Raw genomic sequence first — 14,211 nt, 5'->3', positions numbered from 1 at the left:
GTGTGTGTGTGTGTGTGTGTGTGTGTGTGTGTGTGTGTGTGTGTGTGTGTGTGTGTGTGTGTGTGTGTGTGTGTGTGTGTGTGTGTGTGGCGATGCCCCCGTAGTGCTTGTTGCCCCGAGGGGACTCAACCAGACAGACTTAGTCAAGCTGCTCCACAACACAAACACATCAAAATCAATAAACAATCTGAAGTTCTCTGCAAATGGTTTTATTTGACATGATTTAATGAATATACAAGCCAGTGGTAGAGACAGGACAGGGACTCAGTGGTTCTTTACAGTAAAACACACTCCAATGGAGGGTAAGAAGAGAAGGTTAGAAGTATCGAATAGAAGAAGAAACGTCTAAATTCAGTATGAAAGAAAGAGCCTGACCACATCATTTTGCATAAGCATGACAAAGCCAGCTGATGGACGGCAGTGGGGCCATCCAGTTCAGAGAGAGAGAGAGAGAGAGAGAGAGAGAGAGAGAGAGAGAGAGAGAGAGAGAGAGAGAGAGAAAGAGAGAGAGAGAGAGAGAGAGAGAGAGAGAGAGAGAGAGAGAGAGAGAGAGAGAGAGAGAGAGAGAGAGAGAGAGAGAGAGAGAGAGAGAGAGAGAGAGAGAGAGAGAGAGAGAGAGAGAGAGAGAGAGAGAGAGAGAGAGAGAGAGAGAGAGAGAGAGAAAGAGAGAGAGAGAGAGAGAGAGAGAGAGAGAGAGAGAGAGAGAGAGAGAGAGAGAGAGAGTTTTAAATAATCTTTATTGGGTCTGGGGGCCCACCACACAATAAATACTCATACAAAACCACAGTTACACATCAATTAAAAACACAACTCCAATTCCTCCTCCACAGTAACTAAACACAACAGCCTCTGAATAACCCATATACTCAAAAACATAGTTTTTAATAGGCAAACTCAACCCTTAGTCTCGCTGCCAACATTCCCGCCAGCATTCCCACCACATCCACAGACCCCTGTCCCCGAATACTGTTCTTTCGGGTCTTCCATATCACTAATTTTGCTGCCCCTAACACAAAATTAAGCAACACAACTACACCCTTTTGACTGAACCTGTACTTTGCCCAAATATATACAGTTGGGAAGAGAAAACCTCTCCCAACGTTGAGAACCAATCAGTAATCAGTTCAATCATCCCGACCAACCTGGGACACAGTAAAAACAGTTGTGCCAGAGTTTCAGACTCAGCACAGAATGGACACCCCTCCCCAACAGTAGGGTGTTCCAGATGCATGTTGGTGGCTATAACTCCATGTATTATCCTCCATTGGAGGTCAGCTGTCCTCTTATCAATCGGCAGTTTGTATTATGATCGCCAACAGCCTTTTGGAGAGGCACCTGGACCAAGCACACCCGCACACCTCGTCGATTTTACCCCTTCCAGGGAAGAGGCATGGGACACCTTTACATATATTCTGTACATGGCCTTCTTTCCCACCTCCTTGAACTCCCCCAGGTCCGGGGTATCGAAGGAAAGCAGCATGCCCATGTCCTCCTCGAATGCCCCCATTGCAGCACTAACAATCAGTGCAGGGAACACATAATCCAGACCCTCCTTCCACCGATCAGGATTGGAAGTGTCAGTCACATACTGCAGATGAAGCATTGGCAAGGAGTCGCAGACCTCAGCGCCGACCTTCCTCAGTAGGCGAGTTGATCGGATCCCCGCTCTTTCTCCCAGCTCCTCCAACGATCTGCTCCTGCTCCGCATCAGATGACCCAGCTTGGTACACCCCACGCCTAACAGGCATGAACGTAGGCTAGCTGAACCCAAAACACAGGACTGGATGGCAGTGTTGTGGGGGCATGCAGGCCTTACGGGACTTGACAAGGACTCTCCAAGCCTGCATAACAGACTCATAAAATGGAGTCAGGCCAGGCAAATCACCCCCCTCCAGCTTTAAGAGGAAAAGGTGCTTGTCTAACCCCAAACAGCCCGCTCTCCTCATCAATACGTAGGCTGTTTCGACCCAGCTAGAACCGTCTCTGTACAACAATCTCTGGGCTGCTTGAAGCCGGAAATCCATGATTCTAGAGGAAATGTCCACCAGGCCTTGCCCACCCTCGTGTAGTGGCAGGTACAGGGTTGCAGCTTTAATCCAGTGTTGTCCAGACCAGAAGAAATTGACAAGGGTCATCTGAAGCTCTTGTATCTGACCCTTTGGTGGCTGCCAAATCATTAGTCTGTGCCACAGGGTAGAGGCAGCAACATTATTAGCTACCAGGACAATTCCCCTATAAAACAGCTGGGGCAGCACCCATTTCCATCTTGACAGTCTGGCACACACTTTCTCCAATACACCCTCCCAGTTATTTTTCTGAAAGACATCTGAGCCTAGAAAACCCCCCAAAGTCTTCATCCCATCTCTGCCCCACTGAAGCTCCCCTGGTAACCGTGGAGCGGAACCCATCCGAAGCCCCCCTGGTAACCGTGGAGTGGTCCCCATCTGAAGCCCCCCTGGTAACCGTGGAGTGGACCCCATCTGAAGCTGACCTGCCCACAGCACTTCACTCTTTACCCAATTGACTCTATGAGGAGACACCTGAAACCCCACCTCTTTAAGGAATACCTAGGATAGGATAAGTAATCCCTCTCACCCCCCCCTTTAAGATTTAGATGCACTATTGTAAAGTGACTGTTCCACTGGATGTCATAAGGTGAATGCACCAATTTGTAAGTCGCTCTGGATAAGAGCGTCTGCTAAATGACTTAAATGTAAATGTAAATGAGGAGGCCCCCTCATACACCTTTAAAGTGTTTGAGAGAACCTTAACATCCTCACCCCCGGTAATAAAAACTATCACGTCATCTGCATACGCAGACAGTGCTATCGTGGGACCCTTCATTACACCTGGCACAGAGAAACCAGTAAGCTTCGCTCTTAAAAATCAAAGCATTGGTTCAATTGCCAGACTATATAACTGCCCCGAAATTGGGCATCCCTGCCTGATGCCCCTTTGGACAGGGATGGGGCAACTCAAACCACCCCCCAACTTCACCAAACACGAGGCCCCAGCATACAGTAAATTCATCCAAGACAAAAAACATCCCCAAACCCAAAGGCTTTCATTGTTTTAAACAAGTACTGGTGGTCCACACGATCAAAAGCCTTCTCCTGATCCAAAGAAAGTAAACCCACATTTACATCAGACAGTTAACAAATGTTTAAAACATCTCTTATCAGAAACAAGTTGTCAACAATAGAGCGATCAGGTACACAGTAAGACTGGTCCTTGTGGACCAACAATCCCAGATACTCTTTCAACCTGTTTGAGAGACATTTAGAAACAAATTTGTATTCAGCGCACAGCAAGGCAACAGGTCTCCAATTTTTTATGAGAGCCAAATCCCCCTTTTTCGGCAACAGTGAAAGCACCACACGTTGACAGGATACAGGAAGAGAACCCTCATGAAAGGATTCACACACCACTTCATAAAAATCCTCCCCAATAGACCCCCAAAAGTGCTTATAAAACTCAGATGGTAAACCATCGATGCCAGGCATTGTCAGCAGTATACTGTTGACAAAATACTTGTATTTGGACCTTCCCAACCTCCCCACCATTGTCTCAAGGACTCAAAATTCCCCTTTGTAACCCTCCATTTTTCCCAAAACAACAAACACCTTTCACAAAACATGACATCATGTAACAATTTAACATTAAAATACCAGTAAGGTGATGACCTTCGTGGACAGGATAAGTGAATATCAACAGTAACAATATGATGATCAGAGAAACCCACAGGAGTAATGGCACACTTTCCAACCCTACTACAGTATTGCTCAGATACATACAATCTGTCTAACCTTGCTGCACTGACACGACCTTCATTCATTTTTAGCCATGTGTACTGCCTAACTTTTGCATTCCTTACTCTCCACACATCAGAAAGCTCAAACTCAGTTAATAGGCCAGACAGGCAAGTGGCTGACCGCAGGTGAGGTCAGCGGTGTGATCAACAGTCAAATCCACTATACAGTTCCAGTCACCCCCTAAAACCATACACCCCTCTTGATCACACTGTCTTAAGGTTTCCTTTATTTGATCAAATATAGCAATACGCCCTGTACCCTCATTAGGAGGAAAAACATTAAAAAAAATATTTAAAAAACACAACATCTACCTTGACCAATTAAACCCGACCCTTGACAATCTCTGTTGTAGATACCACAGTCACCCCTAAGCCTGAGGAAAACAAGATTGTCATCCCAGCACTGAAATTAGTACCGTGACTGAGTACATGCTGCCCCTCGCACCACATACCCCAGTCAACCTAATTTTCCTCATCACTATGTGTCTCTGGTAGGAAAAATACATTTAGCCTTTTCTGTTCTATTACGTCTAATACCCAAGCCCTCGTATTCCTGTCCCTTCCCCCATTAATATTGAGAAAACCTACCCTTAGTACCTCCATATAGAAAAGAGAAAAGAAAAGCAGAAGAAAGCACAGAGAAAACAATGAGAAAAGAGACACCCTATGAAGCATGATCATGATCATTATTTTAATCTTCTCTTAATTAACCTGACCACGTTTCCCACCACCTTTTGCTGCTGCAACAGCAGTAATACATTTTCTCAAGTGAAACCGCTTCTTCTCACTCAGCTGGTTTAACCCCACCGTCTTCTGTAACATCACAGTTGACCTCACAAACTTATCAACATCAAAATAATCTGCCAATTTGACAGATTTCCCAAAGGTCTGATCCAGAAACTCATTTACCTCCTCTAGATCGTAAACTGAGTCGTCACCAGCTGCTATCATATCAAAAGAGATATCCATATCCTTCTCCTGATCCTCAGCTAAGATCACAGACAACTGACTCCCCTCTACCATATCCCTCTCAAAACTCCCCACTTGCAACTCATCACTCGTGCCAGGCATCTCCTCCACTACCTGGAATACTAGCCCCACCTGAACCCCCTCCTGTACCCCGTTACCCGTAGTGGGCACCTCCTCCACTACCTGGGAGCCTAACTCCACATGAACCCCCTCCTGTACCCTGTTACTCGTAGTGGGCACCTCCTCCACTACCTGGGAGCCTAACTCCACATGAACCCCCTCCTGTACCCCGTTACTCGTAGTGGGAACCTCCTCCACTACCTGGGAGCCTAACTCCACATGAACCCCCTCCTGTACCCCGTTACTCGTAGTGGGCACCTCCTCCACTACCTGGGAGCCTAACTCCACATGAACCCCCTCCTGTACCCCGTTACTCATAGTGGGCACCTCCTCCACTACCTGGGAGCCTAACTCCACATGAACCCCCTCCTGTACCCTGTTACTCGTAGTGGGCACCTCCTCCACTACCTGGGAGCCTAACTCCACATGAACCCCCTCCTGTACCACGTTACTCGTAGTGGGAACCTCCTACACTACCTGGGAGCCCCACCTGAACCCCCTCCTGTACCCCGTTACTCGTAGTGGGCACCTCCTCCACTACCTGGGAGCCTAACTCCACATGAACCCCCTCCTGTACCCCGTTACTCGTAGTGGGAACCTCCTCCACTACCTGGGAGCCTAACTCCACATGAACCCCCTCCTGTACCCTGTTACTCGTAGTGGAAACCTCCTCCACTACCTGGGAGCCTAACTCCACATGAACCCCCTCCTGTACCCCGTTACTCGTAGTGGGAACCTCCTCCACTACCTGGGAGCCTAACTCCACATGAACCCCCTCCTGTACCCCGTTACTCGTAGTGGGAACCTCCTCCACTACCTGGGAGCCTAGCCCCACCTGAACCTCCTCCTGTACCCTGTTACTCATAGTGGGCACCTCCTCCACTACCTGGGAGCCTAACTCCACATGAACCACCTCCTGTACCCCTTTACTCGTAGTGGGAACCTCCTCCACTACCTGGGAGCCCCACCTGAACCCCCTCCTGTACCCCGTTACTCGTAGTGGGCACCTCCTCCACTACCTGGGAGCCTAACTCCACATGAACCCCCTCCTGTACCCCGTTACTCGTAGTGGGCACCTCCTCCACTACCTGGCAGCCTAGCTCCACATGAACCCCCTCCTTTACCCCAGCACTCGTACTGGGCACCAGAGAGAGAGAGAGAGAGATACCAAAAATGTTGTGATATTTGTTAAATCCCTCCATGCAGAGGGAGCAGACAGCTATCTAATGACAGAAGGGGATGGAGGAGAAATCCATAGCATCTCTCTCCTACACCAGACAGCATCCAGCAGCATCCATCTCCTATCGACACCTGTCAGTCAGACTGTCTGCCCAGTCACAGCTACATTATACATATCTCCCTATCTCTGGTTTCCATGGCTAGGTCCAGATCCTGTTACCTTCTTGTCATGACGTTGGCATGTGGGTAAGGTTTATGACCCCCCCATAAATACCTTTCTCCCTTCCCTCTCTCTTGACTCTACAGAGGGACTCTTGAATAGCCTTTGTTAAACAGAGAGTCTGGGAGCATCAAACAAGTGGAGGGAAAGGAACCATATTTCGGTAACCAGTTGAAGATATGCGTTGGTACTTATTCATGAATATGATGTCCGTTCGGTTGTCATCTGAGACATTATGACTGATGACAGGACGACCTAAACTGTATCTGGGAAAGTCTACACATTAGACGTGGAATTGTTGTGCAATTCAAATGTATAAATATACAATTATTTATGAAAAGATTAAATGTAATTTTAGCTTCAAAATGAGAGATTTGGGTTTTCATAAGGTTAGGGCTCTGCTCAATCAGTGACCCGCCCCTGTGAACAGACATGGGTTATAAAACTATGAAAACACACCCTTCTCCCTCCACTATATAAGCCCTTGACGAAAATGTAACCTCCTGTTCCGGGTACATTAGGATGACGATCCGATGTCAGAATGGTTCAGATAATAACTGTTCCGGGTACATTAGGGCGACGGTCCGATGTCAGAAGGATTCAGATAATAACTGTTCCGGGTACATTAGGATGATGGTCCGATGTCAGAAGGATTCAGATAATAACTACAGAACGAAGCCAACCTCAGCCTGAGCTTCGGTTGCGAATGGAATGAACTTTGAACTCTTATTCACTACAGAAGTGATACCTCCTAGCCGTTGAGTTAGCAGCGGCCGCTATAAACGTGGGCTAGGTGAGGACAGACAGAGTATCCCGTCTACCACGCAATGACGACACTACAACGTTTCCCGTTCACCACCAGAGACACTCTTCAAAGGACCCTGTTGGGCAAAACGGCCTTCCATCTACCACCAACCTATTGAAGCGCAGCTCAGAGTAAATATTTTTTGCATTTTATTTTTCCAAATGGGCGGTAATTTAGAATGCATAAGATTCTGTATTTACGATAGAGTAGCTGCCTACGGCCATATAGAGACATAGCTTCTCCCTTTGTTCTTCAGTCTTCCCGCTGTTTCATTCGAACCCAACCCCCTTTTCTTTGTGTAACCAGCTGTCATATCTGTTCTGTCCGCTAGGGACGTTTTCCTTTATGACATCATTTGTAATCAAGGTATGATTAATTATGTGTATATGTAATTATGTGTGATTAGTTAGGTATTTAGTAAATAAATAATTAAACCCAATTTTGTATTGCTGATTCAACTTGTTAGCCAGGATTCGTGAAGATAACCAAGACTTTACAACTTTCAGATGAGACTGAAATAAGGTGACGATTAATATTGACTGCTATTGATAATAATATTACTAGGTCTTTAAGAGTTTATTCGGAAGATAACAGCTATATACAGTGCCTTGCGAAAGTATTCGGCCCTCTTGAACTTTGCGACCTTTTGCCACATTTCAGGCTTCAAACAAGATATAAAACTGTATTTTTTTGTGAAGAATCAACAACAAGTGGGACACAATCATGAAGTGGAACGACATTTATTGGATATTTCAAACTTTTTTAACAAATCAAAAACTGAAAAATTGGGCGTGCAAATTTATTCACCCCCTTTACTTTCAGTGCAGCAAACTCTCTCCAGAAGTTCCGTGAGGATCTCTGAATGATCCAATGTTGACCTAAATGACTAATGATGATAAATACAATCCACCTGTGTGTAATCAAGTCTCTGTATAAATGCACCTGCACTGTGATAGTCTCAGAGGTCCGTTAAAAGCGCAGAGAGCATCATGAAGAACAAGGAACACACCAGGCAGGTCCGTGATACTGTTGTGAATAAGTTTAAAGCCGGATTTGGATACAAAAAGATTGCCCACGCTTTAAACATCCCAAGGAGCACTGTGCAAGCGATAATATTGAAATGGAAGGAGTATCAGACCACTGCAAATCTACCAAGACCTGGCCGTCCCTCTAAACTTTCAGCTCATACAAGGAGAAGACTGATCAGAGATGCAGCCAAGAGGAAAGAAAGAAAGCAGGGATAGAAAAAGAGGGGGCCACTCTGGCTTTGACCTGACAAAGGCACAGCAAATCTTTCTAAACCATGACCTCTAATTAGTACTGCTGGCAAAGTGGCCCTTCACACAGTATTTCAGCTACACACAACCTACAACACTACTACAGCATAGCCTTTGGTCTCTCTCTCTCTGTGTTTGTGTCAGGCTAGGTCAGGCAGTGAGGCTGCCCAGCTGAGAGACCACGGTCCTGGGTACAGGCCCTGGGGTGAAAGGGTTCAGTCCTGGTTCTCTAGTTCTCTGCCCTGGGGCTACTGTCACTTCACATCTCCCTCCCTCTCCTCCTCTCCCTGGTAACACTTTATTTGAATAGTCCATCTGTAGATGTTCTACAGACTATCAGTAACATTTCAACAAACTATTTACTAACTCTAGCCCTAACCCTAACCTTAACCATGGCAAGTAGTTGCTTATCAACAGAGGGTCGACAGATAGTTTGTTGATAGTTTGACCATCTGTAGAGCATCTATCTAAATAAAGTGTGATCTTCTCTCCCTCTCTTGTAGGATGACAGGGAAAGAGGAAACCAAAAAAAGATAGAGAAAAGGGGGAGATGAGAGGAGAATAAATATTATGGAACAGATTCATTCAGGTAGACTAGTGGTTAGAGAGTTGGGCCAGTAACCAGCAGGTAGCCTAGTGGTTAGAGAGTAGGGCCAGTAACCAGCAGGTAGCCTAGTGGTTAGAGCGTTGGGCCAGTAACCAGCAGGTAGCCTAGTGGTTAGAGCGTTGGGCCAGTAACCAGCAGGTAGCCTAGTGGTTAGAGCGTTGGGCCAGTAACCAGCAGGTAGCCTAGTGGTTAGAGCGTTGGGCCAGTAACCAGCAGGTAGCCTAGTGGTTAGAGCGTTGGGCCAGTAACCAGCAGGTAGCCTAGTGGTTAGAGAGTTAGGCCAGTAACCAGCAGGTAGCCTAGTGGTTAGAGAGTTAGGCCAGTAACCAGCAGGTAGCCTAGTGGTTAGAGAGTAGGGCCAGTAACCAGCAGGTAGCCTAGTGGTTAGAGCGTTGGGCCAGTAACCAGCAGGTAGCCTAGTGGTTAGAGCGTTGGGCCAGTAACCAGCAGGTAGCCTAGTGGTTAGAGAGTTAGGCCAGTAACCAGCAGGTAGCCTAGTGGTTCGAGCATTGGGCCAGTAACCAGCAGGTAGCCTAGTGGTTAGAGAGTTGGGCCAGTAACCAGCAGGTAGCCTAGTGGTTAGAGCGTTGGGCCAGTAACCAGCAGGTAGCCTAGTGGTTAGAGCGTTGGGCCAGTAACCAGCAGGTAGCCTAGTGGTTAGAGAGTTGGGCCAGTAACCAGCAGGTAGCCTAGTGGTTAGAGCGTTGGGCCAGTAACCAGCAGGTAGTCTAGTGGTTAGAGTGTTGGGCCAGTAACCAGCAGGTAGCCTAGTGGTTAGAGCGTTGGGCCAGTAACCAGCAGGTAGCCTAGTGGTTAGAGCGTTGGGCCAGTAACCAGCAGGTAGCCTAGTGGTTAGAGAGTTGGGCCAGTAACCAGCAGGTAGCCTAGTGGTTAGAGAGTTGGGCCAGTAACCAGCAGGTAGCCTAGTGGTTAGAGCGTTGGGCCAGTAACCAGCAGGTAGCCTAGTGGTTAGAGCGTTGGGCCAGTAACCAGCAGGTAGCCTAGTGGTTAGAGAGTTGGGCCAGTAACCAGCAGGTAGCCTAGTGGTTAGAGAGTTGGGCCAGTAACCAGCAGGTAGCCTAGTGGTTAGAGCGTTGGGCCAGTAACCAGCAGGTAGCCTAGTGGTTAGAGAGTTGGGCCAGTAACCAGCAGGTAGCCTAGTGGTTAGAGCGTTGGGCCAGTAACCAGCAGGTAGCCTAGTGGTTAGAGAGTTGGGCCTGTAACCAGCAGGTAGCCTAGTGGTTAAAGCGTTGGGCCAGTAACCAGCAGGTAGCCTAGTGGTTAGAGCGTTGGGCCAGTAACCAGCACGTAGCCTAGTGGTTAGAGAGTTTTAAATGAGAAATTGTTCTCAACTAGCCTACCTGGTTAAATAAAGGATACATAAATACACAGTGGGTTATGTATGTTTTATGCATGCTACTGTGTCAGTATCACAACTGCATAGTGTTTGTATAGGATCTGTATAGTATTTGTATAGTATTTGTATAGGATCTGTATAGTATCTGTATAGTGTTTGTATAGTATCTGTATAGTATATGTATAGTATCTGTATAGTGTTTGTATAGTATCTATATAGTATCTGTATAGTATATGTATAGTATCTGTATAGTGTTTGTATCGTATCTGTATAGTATTTGTATAGTATCTGTATAGTATCCGTATAGTATTTGTATAGTATCTGTATAGTATCTGTATAGTATTTGTATCATATCTGTATAGTATCTGTATAGTATTTGTATAGTATCTGTATAGTATCTGTGTATTATCTGTATAGTATTTGTATAGTATCTGTATAGTATCTGTATAGTATTTGTATCGTATCTGTATAGTATTTGTATTGTATTTGTATAGTATCTGTATAGTATCTCTATAGTATCTGTATAGTGTTTGTATAGTATCTGTATAGTGTTTGTATAGTATCTATATAGTATCTGTATAGTATATGTATAGTATCTGTATAGTATCTCTATAGTATCTGTATAGTGTTTGTATAGTATCTGTATAGTATTTGTATAGTATCTGTATAGTATCTGTATAGTATTTGTATAGTATCTGTATAGTATCTGTATAGTGTTTGTATAGTATCTGTATAGTATCTGTATAGTATTTGTATAGTATCTGTATAGTATCTGTATAGTGTTTGTATAGTATCTGTATAGTATCTGTATAGTACCTCTATAGTATCTGTATAGTGTTTGTATAGTATCTGTATAGTATTTGTATAGTATCTGTATGGTGTTTGTATAGTATCTGTATAGTGTCTGTATAGTATCTCTATAGTATCTGTATAGTGTTTGTATAGTATCTGTATAGTATATGTATGGTATCTGTATAGTATCTGTATAGTATATGTATAGTATCTGTATAGTATCTCTTTTGTATCTGTATAGTGTTTGTATAGTATCTGTATAGTATTTGTATAGTATCTGTATAGTATCTGTATCGTATTTGTATAGTATATGTATAGTATCTGTATAGTGTTTGTATAGTATCTGTATAGTATATGTATAAAGGGGGAGACACCCTGGACCCAAACTGTTACAGACCTATATCCATTCTGCCCTGCCTATCTAAGGTCTTCGAAAGCCAAGTCAACAAACAGGTCACTGACCATCTCGAATCCCACCGTACCTTCTCCGCCATGCAATCTGGTTTCCGAGCCGGTCACAGGTGCACCTCAGCCACACTCAAGGTACTAAACGACATCATAACCGCCATCGATAAAAGACAGTACTGTGCAGCCGTCTTCATCGACCTTGCCAAGGCTTTCGACTCTGTCAATCACCATATTCTTATCGGCAGACTCAGTAGCCTCGGTTTTTCGGATGACTGCCTTGCCTGGTTCACCAATTACTTTGCAGACAGAGTTCAGTGTGTCAAATCGGAGGGCATGTTGTCCGGTCCTCTGGCAGTCTCTATGGGGGTGCCACAGGGTTCAATTCTCGGGCCGACTCTTTTCTCTGTGTATATTAATGATGTTGCTCTTGCTGCGGGTGATTCCCTGATCCACCTCTATGCAGACGACACCATTCTATACACTTTCGGCCCGTCATTGGACACTGTGCTATCTAACCTCCAATCGAGCTTCAATGCCATACAACACTCCTTCCGTGGCCTCCAACTGCTCTTAAACCCTAGTAAAACCAAATGCATGCTTTTCAACCGATTGCTGCCTGCACCCGCTTGCCCGACTAGCATCACCACACTGGATGGCTCCGACCTTGAATATGTGGACACCTATAAGTACCTAGGTGTCTGGCTAGACTGCAAACTCTCCTTCCAGACCCATATCAAACATCTCCAATCGAAAATCAAATCAAGAGTCGGCTTTCTGTTCCGCAACAAAGCCTCCTTCACTCACGCTGCCAAGCTTACCCTAGTAAAACTGACTATCCTACCGATCCTCGACTTCGGCGATGTCATCTACAAAATTGCTTCCAACACTCTTCTCAGCAAACTGGATGCAGTTTTTCACAGTGCCATCCGTTTTGTCACTAAAGCACCTTATACTACCCACCACTGCGACTTGTATGCTCTAGTCGGCTGGCCCTCGCTACATATTCGTCGCCAGACCCACTGGCTCCAGGTCATCTACAAGGCCATGCTAGGCAAAGCTCCACTTATCTCAGCTCACTGGTCACGATGGCAACACCCATCCGTAGCACGCGCTCCAGCAGGTGTATCTCATTGATCATCCCTAAATCCAACACCTCATTCGGACGCCTTTCGTTCCAGTACTCTGCTGCCTGTGACTGGAACGAATTGCAAAAATCGCTGAAGTTGGAGAATTTTATCTCCCTCACCAACTTCAAACATCAGCTATCTGAGCAGCTAACCGATCGCTGCAGCTGTACATAATCTATTGGTAAATAGCCCACCCATTTTCACCTACCTCATCCCAACAGTTTTTATTTATTTACTTTTCTGCTCTTTTGCACACCAATATCTCTACCTGTACATGATCATCTGATCATTTATCACTCCAGTGTTAATCTGCAATATTGTAATTATTTGCCTACCTCCTCATGCCTTTTGCACACATTGTATATAGACTCCCCTTTTTTTCTCTACTGTGTTATTGACTTGTTAATTGTTTACTCCATGTGTAACTCTGTGTTGTCTGTTCACACTGCTATGCTTTATCTTGGCCAGGTCGCAGTTGCAAATGAGAACCTGTTCTCAACTAGCCAACCTGGTTAAATAAAGGTGAAATAAAAAATAAAAAATAAATAGTATCTGTATAGTATCTCTATAGTATCTGTATAGTGTTTGTATAGTATCTGTATAGTATTTGTATAGTATCTCTATAGTATCTGTATAGTGTTTGTATAGTATCTGTATAGTATTTGTATAGTATCTGTATGGTGTTTGTATAGTATCTGTATAGTGTCTGTATAGTATCTCTATAGTATCTGTATAGTGTTTGTATAGTATCTGTATAGTGTTTGTATAGTATCTATATAGTATCTGTATAGTATATGTATAGTATCTGTATAGTATCTCTATAGTATCTGTATAGTGTTTGTATCGTATCTGTATAGTATTTGTATAGTATCTGTATAGTATCCGTATAGTATTTGTATAGTATCTGTATAGTATCTGTATAGTATTTGTATCGTATCTGTATAGTATCTGTATAGTATTTGTATAGTATCTGTATAGTATCTGTGTATTATCTGTATAGTATTTGTATAGTATCTGTATAGTATCTGTATAGTATTTGTATCGTATCCGTATAGTATTTGTATTGTATTTGTATAGTATCTGTATAGTATCTCTATAGTATCTGTATAGTGTTTGTATAGTATCTGTATAGTGTTTGTATAGTATCTATATAGTATCTGTATAGTATATGTATAGTATCTGTATAGTATCTCTATAGTATCTGTATAGTGTTTGTATAGTATCTGTATAGTATTTGTATAGTATCTGTATAGTATCTCTATAGTATCTGTATAGTGTTTGTATAGTATCTGTATAGTATTTGTATAGTATCTGTATAGTATCTGTATCGTATTTGTATAGTATCTGTATAGTATCTGTATAGTGTTTGTATAGTATCTGTATAGTATATGTATAGTATCTGTATAGTGTTTGTATAGTATCTGTATAGTATTTGTATAGTATATGTATAGTGTTTGTATAGTATCTGAATAGTATCTGTATAGTATCTGTATAGTGTTTGTATAGTATCTGTATAGTATATGTATAGTATCTGTATAG

The sequence above is a fragment of the Oncorhynchus gorbuscha genome, linkage group LG17, assembly GCF_021184085.1.
Source record: "Oncorhynchus gorbuscha isolate QuinsamMale2020 ecotype Even-year linkage group LG17, OgorEven_v1.0, whole genome shotgun sequence".
NCBI lineage: Eukaryota > Metazoa > Chordata > Actinopteri > Salmoniformes > Salmonidae > Oncorhynchus > Oncorhynchus gorbuscha.
Note: the sequence above shows the minus strand (reverse complement) of the source record.